This window comes from Acipenser ruthenus, chromosome 8 (genome assembly GCF_902713425.1).
Source record: "Acipenser ruthenus chromosome 8, fAciRut3.2 maternal haplotype, whole genome shotgun sequence".
Taxonomy (NCBI): domain Eukaryota; kingdom Metazoa; phylum Chordata; class Actinopteri; order Acipenseriformes; family Acipenseridae; genus Acipenser; species Acipenser ruthenus.
Genome location: NC_081196.1, coordinates 12,819,417 through 12,836,889, shown reverse-complemented (window position 1 = coordinate 12,836,889; position 17,473 = coordinate 12,819,417). Strand labels below are relative to the sequence as shown.

The window sequence follows — 17,473 nt, the reverse complement described above, 5'->3', positions numbered from 1 at the left end:
AATTAAATGTATTCCCATATATGAGTAACATAGACCAGACAATGTGAAATTAATAATTTTTAATACTGTTGCAGAATTACAGGAACACATACATCAACACATTTTAAATATAAACAAAAATACGTAATTAGGAAAAAAAAAGTCATTTTGATGTTCATTCTTACAAGATTCCATTTTATCTTGCAGCTTTTTTTGAATGTCCTTTCATCCCTCAACTTTTGAGCCATGCAGGCTTTGATGGTTGTATCATCAGTATGAGGGAACCTGGTTTTCACATGATCTGCAAAACAACAGTAGATTTAATAGTACTATATGTCAGCAGGGGGTTTCCATCCAACGACATGCTGGTTGGGTTGATTGGTCTCTCTAAATTGTCCTCTGAGTCTGAACCACCCTGTGTGTTTGGAGTGTACGCTGTGTGTGTGTGTGTGTGTTGCCCTCCATGGAGTCCTGTGTAGGGTGTAATCCCAAGCTCAATACAATAGTTGTATGTCAGCATCACAGGGTCATATAAATAATAATAATTTAAAAAAAACCCATAATAAATCAAATAACAAAAGTAATAAATAACATTAAATACTTTTTACTTTTTCTTACATAATAAATAATATTACTATAGCACAAAGGTAATATGTAAGTTGCATTGTATAGTTTATTTTATCCATTTAATTTTTAAATAAAAGTAGAGTATAAAATTATAGTACAGAATTATATTTTATATTTGAAAGTATAGAAAAAAAATATCCTTTTTTGTGAAAACACAATATACCTATGTGGTGGATGGCACAATGTAAACTAATCAAGTGTGGTAGATAAAATGTTTCATGGACAAATTGTGCCTGAAATATACATTACCTATTATCAGCCTAACCTTCGAAGAATCCAGTGCCTGCCTGACGTCATTGCATTGGATGCCTTTTTTGCCAGTGACTGAGGACTCTGTTAATTGTTCTTTTGAGAACATTGCCCCCATCAGATTTCTTGTCATTTTTTTTGTAGTCACTGGCCTGTCTTGCCTCTTGCTGGGCTATTGGATTCAATAAGCCATCTATCTTCTGAAAAGCAGCCATAAATAATAAAAACAGAACAATAAGAAACTAGAGATACAACATGCAAAACAAAAACTTGACCATGCAATACAAAATATTAACAAACACTCATCTAATAATAGTATATAGTAGTGAAAATGAGATGATCTTTGTAACAACAAAAAAACTAATTTGAAACTATGCATGATATTTCTTACCATACTGTGTGACATATTTGAAGTTATATCATGTGTAGTCTTCTATATAGTGGTTAAATAGTTTTTGTATTGTATTCATTAGAATTACACAAAGCTATTTAATAATATGCAAAATTAAAACCAGGTGGTGGTGTGCTAAACTTATGAGTAGCATCACTCGTCTCAAACATTTATTGTAGGATGTCATTCTTAGATTACTTACACTATCCCTGTTGCATGAAATCTCTGCATGTGTTGCAGACTTGGCAACTGGATGCAACTGATTTGCTGCTTGTTCTGGTGAAGTTTCTGTAGGCCTGACTTTACTTGGTAGATGTTTCTGAACATACTTCTTTACTGAAGCATCAATCAGTACAGGTATGCCTACAAATACAAGAGCATTAACCTTGCTGTTTATTATATAATTTTATTATTGTTTATTTAGCAGATGCCCTTACCCAGGGCGACTTACAACTTTCACAAAATATACATATTACAGGAGTCATAATGCTTCACAATAACTACAGTCCAATATACATTAGCTTCAGTCCTAAAAGGATCAAGTTTAACTAAGAACAATATACAATAATTCAAGTCCTAATAAGAGAAAATACAATATATAGTAACATCAGTCCTAATAAGAGCAAGCTTAACTAAAATAATTACATAATGTAGTACATGGTGCAATCAAGGGACAGTGCAAGTAGTAGATATGGTGATAGTTACATTGGGGTTACATATCAATTCCAAGTGCAGTGGAGTCAATATATAGGCAGTAAGGTAACAAAAAAAGTTACTGATTTATTTTAGTTGCATACCTTCTTGGAGTTGCATGTTCAGTTTAGTGAGTTGTTTTATTTTAATACTTTTTCTTTGCAGCTCATCCTCCAGAGTTTCAATTTTTTTAAGGAGTCTATCTCTGCTAATCTGACCAGGATATCCATCCTGGTCATTTTGTATTTCTCAAGCAATTCAGAATTAGCTTTTTGTACAGCAGCAACTTTGTTCTGAAAAATAAAATAACAAACAACGTATATATTATTAATCACAAGTGGGGGGAAAAAGCAATAATTAATTGTTTTTATAAAGTTCTACAGATTAATTTAATCAGCTTTATTATTTAGGACAGAAAAGTTATATTAACATAGCAAAAAAAAAAAAAATGTTTACACTTAACCTTTCATGTAATAGATGTCAGCCTATATGCAATAGTCAGGTGTTCCTTAAATCCAGTCCTTGAGGACTACAATCGAGTAGGTTTTCCATACTTCTTTAACACTGTGTCTGTTTAAAACCTAAGGGCAGTATGACCAGTTATAATCCAATAATTTATTATTAATGGTTGAGGCGGAATGACAGCCAGAACACTACCTTATTAGGTTTAGGAACACTGCAGATCCTGGGTCTTTTTTGTGCCACTATCTCCTCATCAGAGCAAGATTCTTCAGAAGTCTGCTCAGGTGAATACCTTACTGGCTGCTTTAGGGCTCTCTGCCCCTTGCCACTCAGACTGTCAGCTTCGATGTCATCTATTTGTGCATCTAACCACTCCTTTTCTTTTTTTAATGCATCTTAGGTTATCTGTAGGAATGAAAATGACAAATTAATAAGAAGGGTCTTATTGATTATCTTAGAAATAATTTTGTAACATTTTTTTATGGAATTCACGTTGTTAAGTAGGTAATAAGAAAAAGTAGTTGTGAGCAGGTAATAAGAAAAAATAAATTAAACATTAAACAATTTTATTGAAGACATCTGAACACGTTAACACTGGACCTATATAGAAGCAATAGGAAGAAAATAATATATAGTAAACGTGTATACATTATATTATACATACAACCACTAATATGTAAACGATTGTAGCACTTTAAGTGTATGTGCTTATTTATAAAAAAAAATAATTTAAAAACAAAGTTTTTAAAAATACATAATATGGGGGGAGAAATAGATAAATACGAAAGCACTGTATGTGTTTGTAGCTGTGAAGTTGCTTCAGAACAGTTCACAAGATAGCGTCTCAATTTACACATCAAACAGACGTAATGTCCTATCTAGTGTTTATATATCTATGGCTACTTGTACTGCCGGCAAGTGGGTTGGTCGAGGGGTGGAGCTAGGAGGCGTAATTGTCCAGAAAATGGGGTTGGTTAATCCTGGTGTTGGGCGGAGTAATATAAAGTCAAGGAAGAGAGGGAGTCAGTGCAAGTTTGTTGTCACAAATTGTTATTCATAATATTTGTTTATAAAAACCCTGTATTCACAAACTTAATGCGTCTGTCTGATTTATTAATCTATACAATTTATAGTTAAAACGTACTTACCACTGACGGCTAAGACTCGGGCAGGGTATGATTTCCATTCATCTTTTGGTTCCTTTTTTTTTTTCCATGAATCAAGTCCAGTTCTCTCAAGATCAGAGAGGAGATTTTTGTCCTGTACAAATCTCTCTTCAAATTTCCTTTGATTTGACCCAGAATACGAGAACATACCGGTGGTGTTTATTTTCTATTGCAGACATTTTAACTGTTTTAACCGTTAGAACTACAAAGAACATATCCTATTCAAATTGGGTCTCGAGGTCTGATCAGGCTAGAGCGAAAACACGTGGTGTTCTGTAAACTCATTGTAATAATACTAGGCTTATTTTAATTTATACTTGTATTTTTAGTTTTATTCTTTATTGTATCCAATATTATATATTTTTTTAACTTAACATGTTTATTTTTGATCAAACAAGTTTAATTTGCTGTAAGAGCTTATCACATATCAGATGTAAAATGGTATAATCACATGTGATCAGGAAATATTCACGTGTTTAAATGTGAATTTCATATTCACATGTGTTTCAGCTGAGAATTTTATAATCACATGTGATCATCAATGATATTTTAATGTGGTCACATATGAACACATGTGAATAATTATTTTCACATGTGATAACATGTGTTTCCCATGTGAATCACATGTGTTTTTTCCGTAAGTGTTTCTTTTACTGTATAAATCTTACAATAGAATGCTTATTTACAGAATATTTATTTGAATTGATAACAAGGCTTTGGCCATCAACTGAACCACTTTATATTCAGATGTTACCTTGGAGAGACTGGAGACCTCTGTGGAATGCCAGGTGCTGAAGAAAGGGCTCCAACAAATGAAATGCAAAAGCAGATTCCACTGAATGACCTGAGGTGCTGAAGAAAGCATTGATGGTTCACAAGGGAGCCCTCCTACCACTGTATAAAGTGAGCAATCCTCCATTTGTTTATTTATGAAAGTATAACTAGGAAAGCTGTTTGTTATCAGCTTTGTGAATCCAGCTTTGAACACTCAGTTTTAATTCATAACCTGCACTATACTGTTGTGATTCTTCAAAAATTCTAACTCATTCAATAAGAAATGCAGACAGCTGTCAGTGTTTTACATACTAATCACAAAATGAAGATAATGAGATTTCAGCCTCAGAAAAAAAAAAAAAAAGTTGCCACAGAAACCTGACGGCAAAAAAACAACAGAACTGGCACTCAGCACAAAAAAAGAAAAACGAATCTCCACAAACATTATTCCCTGAAAACCAACTTGCAAGTTTGAACTGTTCACTTTGGTCACAGTCGTGTTATAACTCCAAGTACAGACCATTGCCATTGCGGTTTTCTCTGTACTGTCTCTGCAAACCTGATTTTAAATGTTGTTCAAGTTATCAGAGTTGTTACTATTTTTAAATACAATTCTGTATGCATCGCACTCTCTGTCTAATAACTCACTGACATAAACTAAGTAGAGTAAGCCTCCCACAACAAGCAACACAGAACTTCAGAACTCTGGAAGGAAAAAAAAAATTGCTCCCCAGAGATTATAAAAAATACTGCTGGGGTAGTATATGATAAATGAGACTTGAATGCCCACCCTCAAGGTGGGATGCTTGGATAAACCCTTCAGGATTCACCCTCTGGGTTTATGTAGCATCCGACCCCTCAGGTATGCATTACATTCTCATATCACACACTACCCCATGCATTATTCTCGATTTTTTGTTCTAGTAGGTTATATAATACCTAGTTATTTTATGGACCATGTCTGTGTTCTCATAAAGGTGGAGCCTAGTCTGGGCTGTTGCTCTTTAACCTAGATAGAAAAAGCAGCAATTACAACCCACATGTGTTCTATTTAGATACAATACTCATTAAATCTTCATGTTACATTTGTATCTTGGGTGTCTGCTATTTGTACTGCTTTCTACAGTTCAGCCTTCTATGCAGTCTAGGAAACAAAATAATGTAATTGCTTTGCCACTATGTAATCCTGCCATGCATATCACCTAAAGCATAGAATAGACGGTTATGAAGGTTTAGCACAACCTATTTGAATTTGCCTCACATATATACTCATATAAATGTATGTTTTGGGGCACAGAAAAGATGAGACGAAAACAAAACTTTAAACTATACAATGATTTGGAAAATATGAAATAGTCTGTAAAAAAATATAGTAAATATATATGCTTTAAATACTAGCATATTTAAAGCACTGGTTTGATCCATACTAAAATTAATAACAGTTTGCATCGATTTCGGCCACTGTCAAGGTTACGTCATTTCTTTCGTATAAACCACGGTTCGTAACAATGACATCAGCTCTCATAACGTTACGTGAGGCAGCCAAATCTTCAACGCTAGCGCGTTCCACCCTTTTTTGAGACTGACGGGAAGAGAGCTCAATCCTAGAAAAGCGAGGTGTAGGAGCGACTAGTTAAAAAGTGTCAGGGTAGTTGGTGGGCGGGCGTTGCTATGTAGCAGGGTCGACTGTGCCTGACAATAGCAGAAAGCAGGCAAGCTTGCAGCAAAGAAAGGAGGAACTGAAAGTGAGACAGGGCGAGAAAGAGAGAGTGGGGGAGTTCACTGGGAATTTCTTCATTAAGAAAAATAAAAGTGAGTATTTGTATATGTTTGTTTAACCGTGATTATGTGTTTCGCTTGGCCACGTTTTCTACGGTCTGCTGCTGAAAATGCATGCAGCATTGCTGGTATTGTTAAAAATACATCAAGCTAGTTCTGTATTGTACTGCCCATGCTATCATATTTAAACCAGCACAGCTCCTCCAAGTTGGTACATTTTCAAAGTTTCTCCAAAGGATTGTGTTTGATTTACTCATTAAACTTTCTAAAATTATACTAATCTGTAGCTAAACTTTCCTGGTTTGAGAGTAGTGTGCAACTGGCAAAGTCTAATTGTAATATAGCATTTCTAATTTATTGTATAAATGTGTCGGCATTTTTGTTCAGACAGAAAAGCTGTTGTATCTGTTGAATAGGATGTGTCTATATAATAACCTCCTGTAATCTTTAACTCACAATGCATGGTACACAGTACCAATACAAATATGTTTTTGAAAATGTCTCGCATCTATAACAGGCACAATGTAAATTCATTATCATTTTTGTTATTACTATTTGGTGCATTCATTTTTAAATTCAAGTCTACCCAAGGGCGTTTTGTCAAGAGATCACAAGAGTTATGCACAGATGCGGCATAAAAAGTACTGGTTTTATTGTAAATGGTACAGCTTCGGGTGGTTTCTGCAATGAAGTGTGATGTTTACTTTACAGTAAATGGAGAAATATAATGCAGGATAATTGGGGCAATTAAGCAATTGTTAAATAATTCAACAGACATGCCATTTTCTTTCTTTTTTCCCCTAAAGACTAGTTGCTTGGAAATATAAATTAACAATATACAAAATACACACATACCAAAAAAAAAGCTTGTTTGCCATTGTGAGTAATATACTGCATGCTGTTAGTTTCTGTATAGGAACAGTGTCTGGTCTGTGACATGGTGCTGGTAGCCTTTTACTTCTGTTGAACTTAGATACATTTTTTTATTTTTTTGTGCTTTGCTTGATAGTCATTTAAAGCTAGGTGAATTTTAAAGCTAAACATTTTAAAAAGCAACACCATAGTCTGTGTTGGTTCTTTAACCCAGTATGCTATTGAACTCGGTGGCATTTCAAGTGATCTGATCAGTTTACAATAGGATTCCTTTCCAAATCATAACCTACAGGAAGAGGCAAGGAGCCATTTGATAAAGGTTTGGAAAAGACTTAAGACAATTCAAGGTGCTTACAGTACTGTGTTCACCAGACAGATGGAAAGGCTTGATCAGCAGTCATTCCTAATCATTCCCAGCTCCTGATTCCTGAACCTGTTGATGACTTGTGTTTAATGTACAACATATATTATTTGTACAGTCGACTCTCCCTAATCCAAACCAGTTTAGTGGAAAAATTGATTTCTTTAACATACTAAAAAGGCTTGCATTTTAATGTTTCAATGTTTTACATATGCTATTGAAGTTTGGATTCTACAGCAGATACAGTATCTGCTTGCCTGCAATTGTCATTGATCAGTTCAGACTATAGTTCAGACAGTAGACATGCAGTTGTGGATTGGCTGACTGTTTGAAGTTGTCTATTGGACTTGGGTCAAGGAGCTGGTTTCACCAATGCTCTACCCTTTTCAGTCACCAAACTTGAATGTGGTGTTTTGCACCTGCAGAGTTTGAGTGAATGATTAGGGATTTTGTATAATACTGTTTATGGGATTATTATTTTATACCAGCAGTTGCAAGGGGAGATGTGATGGATTCAAAACATAGTGTGAAAAATATACACAAATATATACAATAGGTACAGTAAGTGCAATCTGATGGGTGTGCCACTGTTACAGAAGTTGGCTGCTGCTGCTGATGACCTATCCATATTCATTCAGCAGCATTTGCACTCAATTATGCTAATTTCGTATTCCATCCATACCAGCACAAGATGGTAATAACCACATATTGTTCCCACTTTGCAACCTCCTGCTGGCTTTTTAGGAACAATATACAGGCCATATGTCACCAGACATAAGCTGTTACACGGACGTGTCTTTATTTATGTCTCATCTGTGACAAACTGTAGCGTGTTAGAATTTTATGTTAAAGCATTCTTCCTCCTGACCCTCTGTTATAGTGCAGTGGCCTGTTTTAAAACCAGGCTTCCTTTCCTTGAGCATTTGATGCAGACTTGGTGATCCAAGAAGAAATTTTCTGCAGGAATGGGGTTGATTAGTTTATTTATATTACGTCAGGTGACTTTTGATACATGTTGGCAAAACGGCACATGCTCGTGTCCCTGGAGTACTGCTGTGATCATTTTAACCCCTCAATGTTCCATTCCTTTCCTGACAATTCTTTTACATTTGAGAACCGGACTTTTCATATAGAATCTTAGAATATTGATTGCTCCTAGATTTTTATTATCACGCTGGATTGACAGGATGTTCTTAGAAATAAAGGGAAGAAAAAAACTACCTGCCCATCTGTATATTGACGATCAACAAAATGTCTGTTTTGCTTTGCAATGTTTCTGTAGCTGAGAACAATAAGATTTTGCTCCATATGTGCTTGGCCTTATAGTGAGAATGCATACTGTGCAGATCACACAGCCATATTCCTGGTCAGTGAAACCAGGTGGGTTGCATTCTAATAAGGGAGCTGTATGTCGTAGTGTTACTCATGTATTTCGAACCGTCAACAATGCATTGTGGGGAAATCAAAGGTCAGATGCATTTAGGTGTTTACAAACCAATAGCAATAACCTGCCATATTGTGTGAGGCTGGTGACATTCTGCTTGCACTGCAGACTACTGTAGCACTACGCCAAGATTACAGATGGACATAACACCCAGTGGATTCGTTGGATGAAGCACTTGTGTTTTCAGATATTGTGTTTTTTTTTTAACCTACATTTAAATCTGTTATGCCATTTATTGAACTTGGTGCTTTTTTCCCCTTATCAGGCTTCAACCCACACTTATAAAGCGTAGGAATTCCAGTAAATCCATTCCCTGAATGTCATACTAGTTTATCAGTACAGCTCAAGGTGTTTGAATGGCTGAACTTTGCACTGTTTGAGTTTCCTGGTAGAACCACAGAGAATTAAGTGCTTCGTGAGTTGGCTTTCTACCGTCAAGCATCGAGGAGCATATTTTATAATCCACTGCTGGAAGAGCTCATATTTTAGAAGACATTTTGAGATCTAGACTGCATGTTCTCAGTGTTCTGGATGCCCCTCTGGTCAGGTGACTTTTTGGTTTTGAGATACTGGCTTCATGTTCAACATACTTACATTCTGTTCTCTATGTAAAGTTTAATTATAGTCATTTAATAAGAAGTAGTCCTTTACTGGCTGCCACCACACTGTCCACCACATGACAATGAGACCATTTGAGGAAATGACTTTGTATTTGACTAATAACATACTTTAGGCCAAATGTGCCAATGACTTTGACATTTACCTATGACTCAATATGGCTGTTCTATTGAGGTCATAAAACCAAGAGGTTTTCTCACCATAGACATCTTATTCATATTGCACACACATACTGTATTATATGATTCTCTGTCAAGTAAAACACCAATTTATTTAAAATCACTATTATCTAAATCACAACTCCCTAGATTTCTCACAGATACTTTTTATTTCTTTCTCTGTCTGTTCCTTAAATTATGCTATACCACTGTCTCTCCCACAACAGAGAGGAGCTGGATTAAAGTATTTTTCCTTTGCCCAATTAAATTCCATGGAATTTATATGAAACCACATATAATGTCTCTATGTACAAGTGGGCTGTATAAAGAAAGACAGGAAACATCTTGGTAGCAGTGGTGTTTGTACCTTTTTGTTAATATGACGTGAACACGGTTATCACTGCTAACAATTCTTTCAGTTCAATAAAATGTTTGACACACATCATTTGTATCAACCCTACAGGGATACGTTTCATTTTTATATTGCTGAATAGAAAAAAAAGTTTGTTTTTAAAGCAGTTAGAGTTGGAACTGTGGACAGGGATGGAAATAAGACTCCCTGGTTTCACTATGAGCTTAATAAGACACACCCACGCTTGTTACCAATACGCTGCGGCTGATCAAGCTTGTAATAAAATCCCTGCTGGAATAAGTACTGTACCTGTTTTGTGTTCATGTGTGCCCCTGGAATATGTTGTGAAAACACGGTTCAGTTTCTAAGAAAGACTGGCTCTATAAAAATGAAGGAAACAACCCTGTAATTAAAAAAAAAAAAAAAAATCAAAAGGCTGTAATTAGATCATCTTTAATATGACATCATTTATTGACACACCTACAGTTCTGTCTCTTTGTTGTCAGTGGGTTTTTATTTTACCCACCATTACCATTACATTTAGTTTTTTATTTTGCTTTAATTTGTTGGTTACGACTAAAGTAGGTTGCTAAAATGTTGAGGTTTTCTTGTTTCTGACAAATAATTATAGTTAAGTACATCTGTTCCTCATTGAAATGTTTTACTGTAAGTTTGTGGTTTCTGAGCAGTCTTTATAATTATGATTTGTTGTGTTTTAGTGAAGGTGACAGACCTGTCTAGACTGTAGTAGGTTATATTGCTCAGTACTGAACTTAAAGTAAATTTAAGTGGTAGAGTGGTGTATAAATTCAAACTACTGTGCAACAACCCGTCAAGATAGGGATTGTTTTGATTTTACTGCACACGTGTTGTATGCTAATGGAGGGACTGTACAGTACTGTCGTTCTCAGTAGCAGATATTTGGCAGGTCTAGCCCTATTACAAAGGCAGTATTTCCATACATTTTCATTAAGGGTTGTGCAAAATGCCTTTATTTTTAAAAACATTTATTTTTGTATAACTCTGGTACACAACATGAAACTCTTCTGTTTGGGAAATTGTAACCTTTCTTTCTTTCTTTCTTTCTTTCTTTCTTTCTTTCTTTCTTTCTTTCTTTCTTTCTGTGATGTTGAAAGCTCAGAGCCACCTGCACACTTGCTGAAACTACTCTATGCTGCATTTACAATAATCTAATTCAATCCTTTTTAAGGTTTTAGATTTTCGGCACAGCTCCACATTGAAATAGGTAAGCTGTATTCTAATGGAATAAGGAACAATTTGAATGTAAACTGTACAATACTTGATGTAGGCAAGCACCAGTGCTCTGGTGTAAAGCACTGTAGGTCAGTCAGTTTGTTTAGCTTGGTAAAGGTATGAAAGCATTATGAAAATATTTTCCAGTAGAAAGGCCAGCTTTTATAACAGCTTTGATCCTGTGCATCTGTGATGTGCAAATAACTGATCTCATTTGACTGGGAAGATCACACCATGCCAAATTGCTCTGTGTTGACAAGCAGATGCAGAACTTGATAAAAGGAAAATGAATTCCCCCAAATTCAGCTGATTGGTTATTTGGGAGTCTTCATTATTGGAATGACCGCAGGGCTCTAGGAATGTTCATGAAAGAGCCCACCCTTGTTGAAGTCTTACATTTCCATATGTTGTGCAACGTGACCTGTATTTTAATTTCATTTTTTCTGAACATACGTGGCTTTCTTTATATGTGTTCCCTGGTCATTTCAGTTCTTATGTCAGCAGTGTGATTTTCTCTCCACATTTTCAATGCCACTTTTCCTGTCAATAACCAGGCAATGCTTCCCTCAATGACATTTGGGTGAGAAGCACTCTCAGCCATGGGAAAAGCCTCATGAATTTTTGTGGGCGAATGTGTAGGAGTAGATTTTGCTAACAAAGGGTATGGATTCAGGAGGATCTTTGGGGAAAATGCCAATGGACCCTTTCTTTGTCCTTTTTTGTGACACCCAATTAATCAATGAGTGACTAATGTTAGCCATTTTTACATAAGACTGCTACATGGTATTTGTCATCTGCTGCGGTTTTTGATATTGAGTAGCTTCAACACACAGTAGGCTACCTGATATCATTATTGTTTTTCGTGGGCTTGAAATTAATTATTCAGCATTTCTATTGTGTTTTGTATTGATTTTTTTTTACTACGATTGGGGTTCTTTCCTGGCAGAGCAGTCAAACAAAGTTAGAAGTTTACTAGAAGAACAATGAGTGTAAAAAACCCTTTCTCGTCTGAACAGAACACTGCTGTGTTGGCACACTGCTTAAAAATGGCACCACTCTCTAGTTACTGTTACTTTTAAAGTGAATCTAAAAACTGTGTTCTCAAGGTTCAGCGTTTTTACTGCTCTAAATTTAAACTAAACTAAAAATTAAATATATATACATCCCTTCTGGTTTACGATTTAGACTTGGATTAAATTGTTTTTAATTGATAGTGGTACTACAATAATTGTGATAGCTTAAAGTCCTTTTTGTAAAGGTTACAGTAACTACTACTGTACCAATTGCAGAATACAGTGCAGTTCGCTGCATATAGAATAGTTTATTCAGTTGATAAGAAACAGTTGGGACATTCTTGGCACAAATTGAGAATCATGCATGCATGTTTGGCACTATTTTAGACTTGCATTTTACAAATGAATCTTATCCATAACCAGAAAAATACCAGAAGAAGCGACAGTAGTAAAATCTTGTGAAAATCATTTTAGCTACAATTGTTTGAGACCTTGATAAAGGCTAACTCTTTCAACTTCTTTTCAAAACATTTTGTCAGAGAGTTTTACCATTCTCATGATTTCCATTACATGAGAGTAGATGTTAAAACTTCATGCTGATTTGAGCTCGGCTCTCGCCAAGATAAGCACCAACTAAGACGTAGCTTTACAGTAAACTAATGTGATCCATCTGTGTCTCCATCCATTTGCGTTTCTTTCCATCTGATGATGTAAATATCCTTCTACCTGGTGTTGATGGCTGAAGTGTAATGCTGGCTGCAGGGATCAGCTTATTTTGCCTCCCCAGCGCATCGGCACACACACAATGGCTGCGATGCTGGCTCTGGGGATCAACCACAGTGCTGTATCTCTGGGGTCTTCAAGTGGGCACCTTCCATCCTCGGTGTTTCGCGACTAGACCACGACACCTCAAGAGGGCTCGACGGTGATTCTGGCATCCCAGCATCACCCCTCTCCACCCCTCACTCAACTCAACCCAGCTTACTTACCCGTACATCAGCGTTTATTTTTTTCTATTGTGCTTAAGATTGTGCATCTCAACCACAGCCAGTTGCTGCTTTTCTCTGCTGCTACGCAACTCTTAGTCACTGAATCCGACGTCTCTGAGAAACCGGGTTGTAGAGTGTGCCACAAATCCTCGACAACCCACCTCAACTGGGTAAACCCGGACTCTCCGTCCTCATTGTTCCGCTTCAGCGGCTAGTTGAGCATACCGCAGTTTCTTCCTCATACGTCTCATCTACAGCATGTTATGTTCTGTTTGCATTATTTAAAACCCCTGACGCCAACAGACACTTAATGCAAATTTAAGAGCAGGAAACATTTCTTAAGTGCAGGTCATGAAGTGTTTTTTAAAAGTAAAAGCTGTCAAGCTGTTGTCTTATTGAACAGGATGAAATGTAGTTGTCAATACAGTAGTGTGTGTGTGTGTGTGGAGAGGAAGGAGTGTGATTGTTTACTAACAGTTGCATCTCCCCCTTGGAACCAGTCTCCTCTCGTTCCAGCGTCAAATCAGAGTTACCATAGGCTCAATCTGCACATCCACTGTGCAACCTGGTGTTATAGAAATCTCCCATGTATTTTGTAAAATTGACCCTTTTTTAATTTTTTTTATAACCCCTAATATTTCCTGATTGTAAAATGAACTGTCACAGTTCACTTACAAATGAAAATGCAGAAATGCAACTAAAGATCACAGATTTTAATAAAATGCATTACAGTATCTAAAACTGTTTAATGATTAACTTTTACATTACCATGCCTTGTCGTGTTCACTTTGTTTTTGGAGGAAGCGCTGTGTAACTGCAATGCACAATAAAGACAGACTGACTTGCCATGCCAGAAAAGAAAAAAAATGCAGGCTGTGATTAAACAAGCCAATTATAATATTGAAGAGATGGGCTTTGTATCAGAAAACATATATATAATGGGGATTGATTTTATTCTTAATACAACGACAGTGAAAAACGCGACTGACCTGCATCTGAATGTTGAGAGCTGACTGTAATTTACAAAATGAAGTGTGTACTGCAACCCAGAAAAAAAGGGCCTTTCTCTGCTTAGTTCTCGGAGAACGAAAAGTCTCTGCCTAAGACCAGGACTTTGGCAGATGTACAGTACACCGTAGATTTGTATAACACACTATACACAGAGGGGAAGGGGGAGGTATGCATTCAAATGTAACTCTTTCAGTGAGTAAAGTTTTAGTTTTATTTTAAATTGGTTTGTCACTACATTTTTCATCTCACAATTTCCAGTTTAGCCAATTGAGACTGCAGGGTAAAAAGAACTTTCTACTGATGCTCACTTCTCCCTCAATATGGACCCTTGTGAGAATACCGGCTTTACACTACACTAATATTAATCACTTAGATTTTAAACTTGCAACCCTTTTGGCTTTGTCACTTAACCAAAAATCCACAAAACGGCCAATAGGCACGCTAGTTGTCAATAGTCAAACTGTTGCCCTCTGACATAAATAGCTGCCATTGAGACTTGCAGATTTCTTGGGTGAGAGGAAACAATACAGAAAAAAATACTTTTGCGTAGTAGAAAAAGGACATTCTGACAGTAGTGAGTGCTCTGAAGGCTGAAATAAAGAAGAATGTAGCAAACGCACAACCATGATTTTATAATTTGGTGTAAATCTTGTGGTGGGAAATGTTCAAATCGGTCTTTGAGAACACTGATACGCCTGTCTGATAATGAAACCGGAAAGAAGCACTTAAAAATAGACCCAAGTGTGGTCTTGAACTGTCATCATGAGATTACAAGTGTGTTGGTATGCTTCGAATAACACACAGTGGTGCAAGTCCTCTTTAGATTCTGATATGTACTATAAAGCCCTGCATACACAAGGAAACCTGTTTCTTCAAAAATTGTCAGGAAACATTATCTGGAAATTTTTTTCAAGCAGCATGCTCCAAAAATGGAGGAAAGCCTTATTGCACCGAGCGGTGCTGCACTTACAATTGCAGTAAAACTTTGTAAAAGTGCTGCTTGGAAAGCACAGGAACAGAGTCGTGGACAAGGGAGTGGATCCTAGTCGTGAGGAGAGAGGAGCGGACCATCATATTTTAAATCACAATTTTGTTCAGATGGATCCAGACACTTTTCAGGAGCTGCTGAGGCTTGTAGGACCACGATTAGCCAGAAATGACACTACAATGCGTCCGCGTGCATAGCAATAAATAAAACTATTGATTGTAGAAGGCTTCCAAACTGTCATCTTCTGTCATTCACCGTCTTGCATAGTCACATGATCGATGCTCACAGATTCTCTCATGATTGGCTGAAGGCAAAATGTTTCTCAAAGTAGAACCCTGGTCTACTCCGGGAAACGTGCTTCCTTGTTTCTGGAAACACAGAAACATCCAGCGAGGAAACATTGCATGTTGGGCTTAACATGCGGTAAGATCTAAAGACTCTTAAAGAGACCCAGGGGTTGAACCAAGCATTATTGATCTGGTGGTTTGGGCATTTGTCTTCTTGTCAACAATGTAATACTATCCAGACATTATTTCAAATTGATGGCCACAGTATATATTTATGGGAAAGATTGTTTTTGTGTTTCAGCGTAACTTGGCTGCAAACCTAGTTGCTGGGAGGCTTACTTTGGCCTACTGAAGCATCAATAAGGTTTGGTATTTCAGACTTTAGCAGAGCTCTACCCATGTAACATAATGTTTGGATTGCAGGCTAACTGACTTCTGTGTTCATCGGTCACTGTATTTAGGCATTCTGTAGGCCAACAAGATGCAGCTGTGTTAAACTATAATGGTTCTATTATTATTATTATTATTATTATTATTTATTATTATTATTATTATTATTATTATTAAATATAGCCTATAGAGTTAATAGCACTGGTATGAACAAGTACCCTAATATCTGCAGTTAAACCCTGTACACAAACAAATTATTCCTCCAAAGACAAGAAGCACTGCTCTATAGTAGAATGTGTTGTTTTTCATCAGTTGTTTTAAATAAACCTACTGGCAAAGATACTTCTCAAAGGTTATTTTATTTATTTATTAGAATGCATCAAATTCTCTTTGCTGCTTCTGCCACCATTGTTGTTGTTGTTATCATTACTAGTACTAGTGTGTGTGTGTGTATATATACATATTTCTTTTTTTAGACAAACAAGCTAAAATAGTTTTTGCTTCTTTGGCTCTCTGTAAATCTTCCTATTGCAACACTGTCATTCAAGCACACTATGCATTTTCTCCTGATGCTAATGTGTCATGATGCTGAATTTGAATGGGCCTGGTGCTTTTTCACTGGGTTGGCGCTGGCTGCAGGCAGTATGCTGTGGTATGTAAGAATAACCCTCGACAGGGTGAGTGGTAAGACAGTTCTGCTTCCGAACGCCCTGGGTGGCCTTCAACCACCCAGCAAGTGTGGTAAGAATTGTCTTACCGCACACCCTGGAGTGGGTTATTTCACTTATAAAATGGCTACATTTATGTTTGAAAATAATTCCACAAACTAGCTTTAAGGAAAAAATTAGAAATGTGTTATATATCCTTCCACTAAAAAAAAAAAAAAAAAAGGCCCTGAATTCATATTTTGTACTTTCTTATTTGCCATAAACATTACATTGAACATTCCCATTTATAGTAACATTTTCGAGATAAAACGGCATTTGAGAATTGAAAGCAGACTGATTTCCCGCATCTGAGGGAGGATTCATGGAACAGCTGAACACTGCACTGGCACTTGACATCAAGGGAGGAGCTTCCGAGTGTTGTGTGTGTTGTTGTTGTTGTGGTTTTTTTGTGTGTGTGTGTGTCTGTGTGTAGGAAATGATCCTACTCAGGTTTTGTGGTGTTCAAGAGAAGCTGACCAATAATTTCAGAGGCTGTTTTCATATCGATGGCCGGTAACCGGCATAATTTCCCTAGATTGTAAACCAGCATTAGATGATGTGGACTAAACGACTTCCGTGTCAGTTTACGCAGTGCCGCAGTCCTTCCTGTCTGCGGCGAGCACAACAGAATTCTATGCTGAACCCGACCTTGTTTAAAAGCCCAACGGTTGTGTCAGAAGAGAGCAGGAGAGATTTTAGTTTTGTTTTAAATGTTTCTGAAATCGGATGGTAGTGGTGATGTATCTGTTCTGTCTAATTTAAACATCACATACTCGCTAGTCAGTTTTATAAGGCGATATTTAGTTTAAAAAGTAGATGCCGCTGCTGCATTACATGCTGAGAGATTTGCGTGGTGATTTCTCAGATGGCTTTTGAATAAAGTGTTACTGCTACTGCTTATTTCAGAG

At 36.6% G+C, this 17,473-nt stretch overlaps 1 protein-coding gene and 1 long non-coding RNA gene across 2 annotated transcripts in view; one reads left to right on the top strand and one right to left on the bottom strand.

The window, feature by feature from the left end:
- Nucleotides 1-179: 179 nt before the first annotated feature.
- On the bottom strand, nt 180-1,582 carry LOC131737722 (uncharacterized). Its single transcript, XR_009329331.1, has 3 exons — nt 1,449-1,582; nt 856-1,055; nt 180-280 (listed from the first exon to the last, which is right to left on the bottom strand). It is a non-coding gene; the product is annotated as an uncharacterized LOC131737722 (long non-coding RNA).
- A 4,382-nt stretch (nt 1,583-5,964) lies between these two features.
- Nucleotides 5,965-17,473, top strand: part of LOC131737720 (serine/threonine-protein kinase PAK 1) — a 50,636-nt gene continuing 39,127 nt past the window's right edge. The window contains exon 1 of the mRNA XM_059028541.1: nt 5,965-6,153. The gene's annotated coding sequence lies outside the window, so the exon portion shown is untranslated. The remainder of the gene's footprint in view (nt 6,154-17,473) is intronic.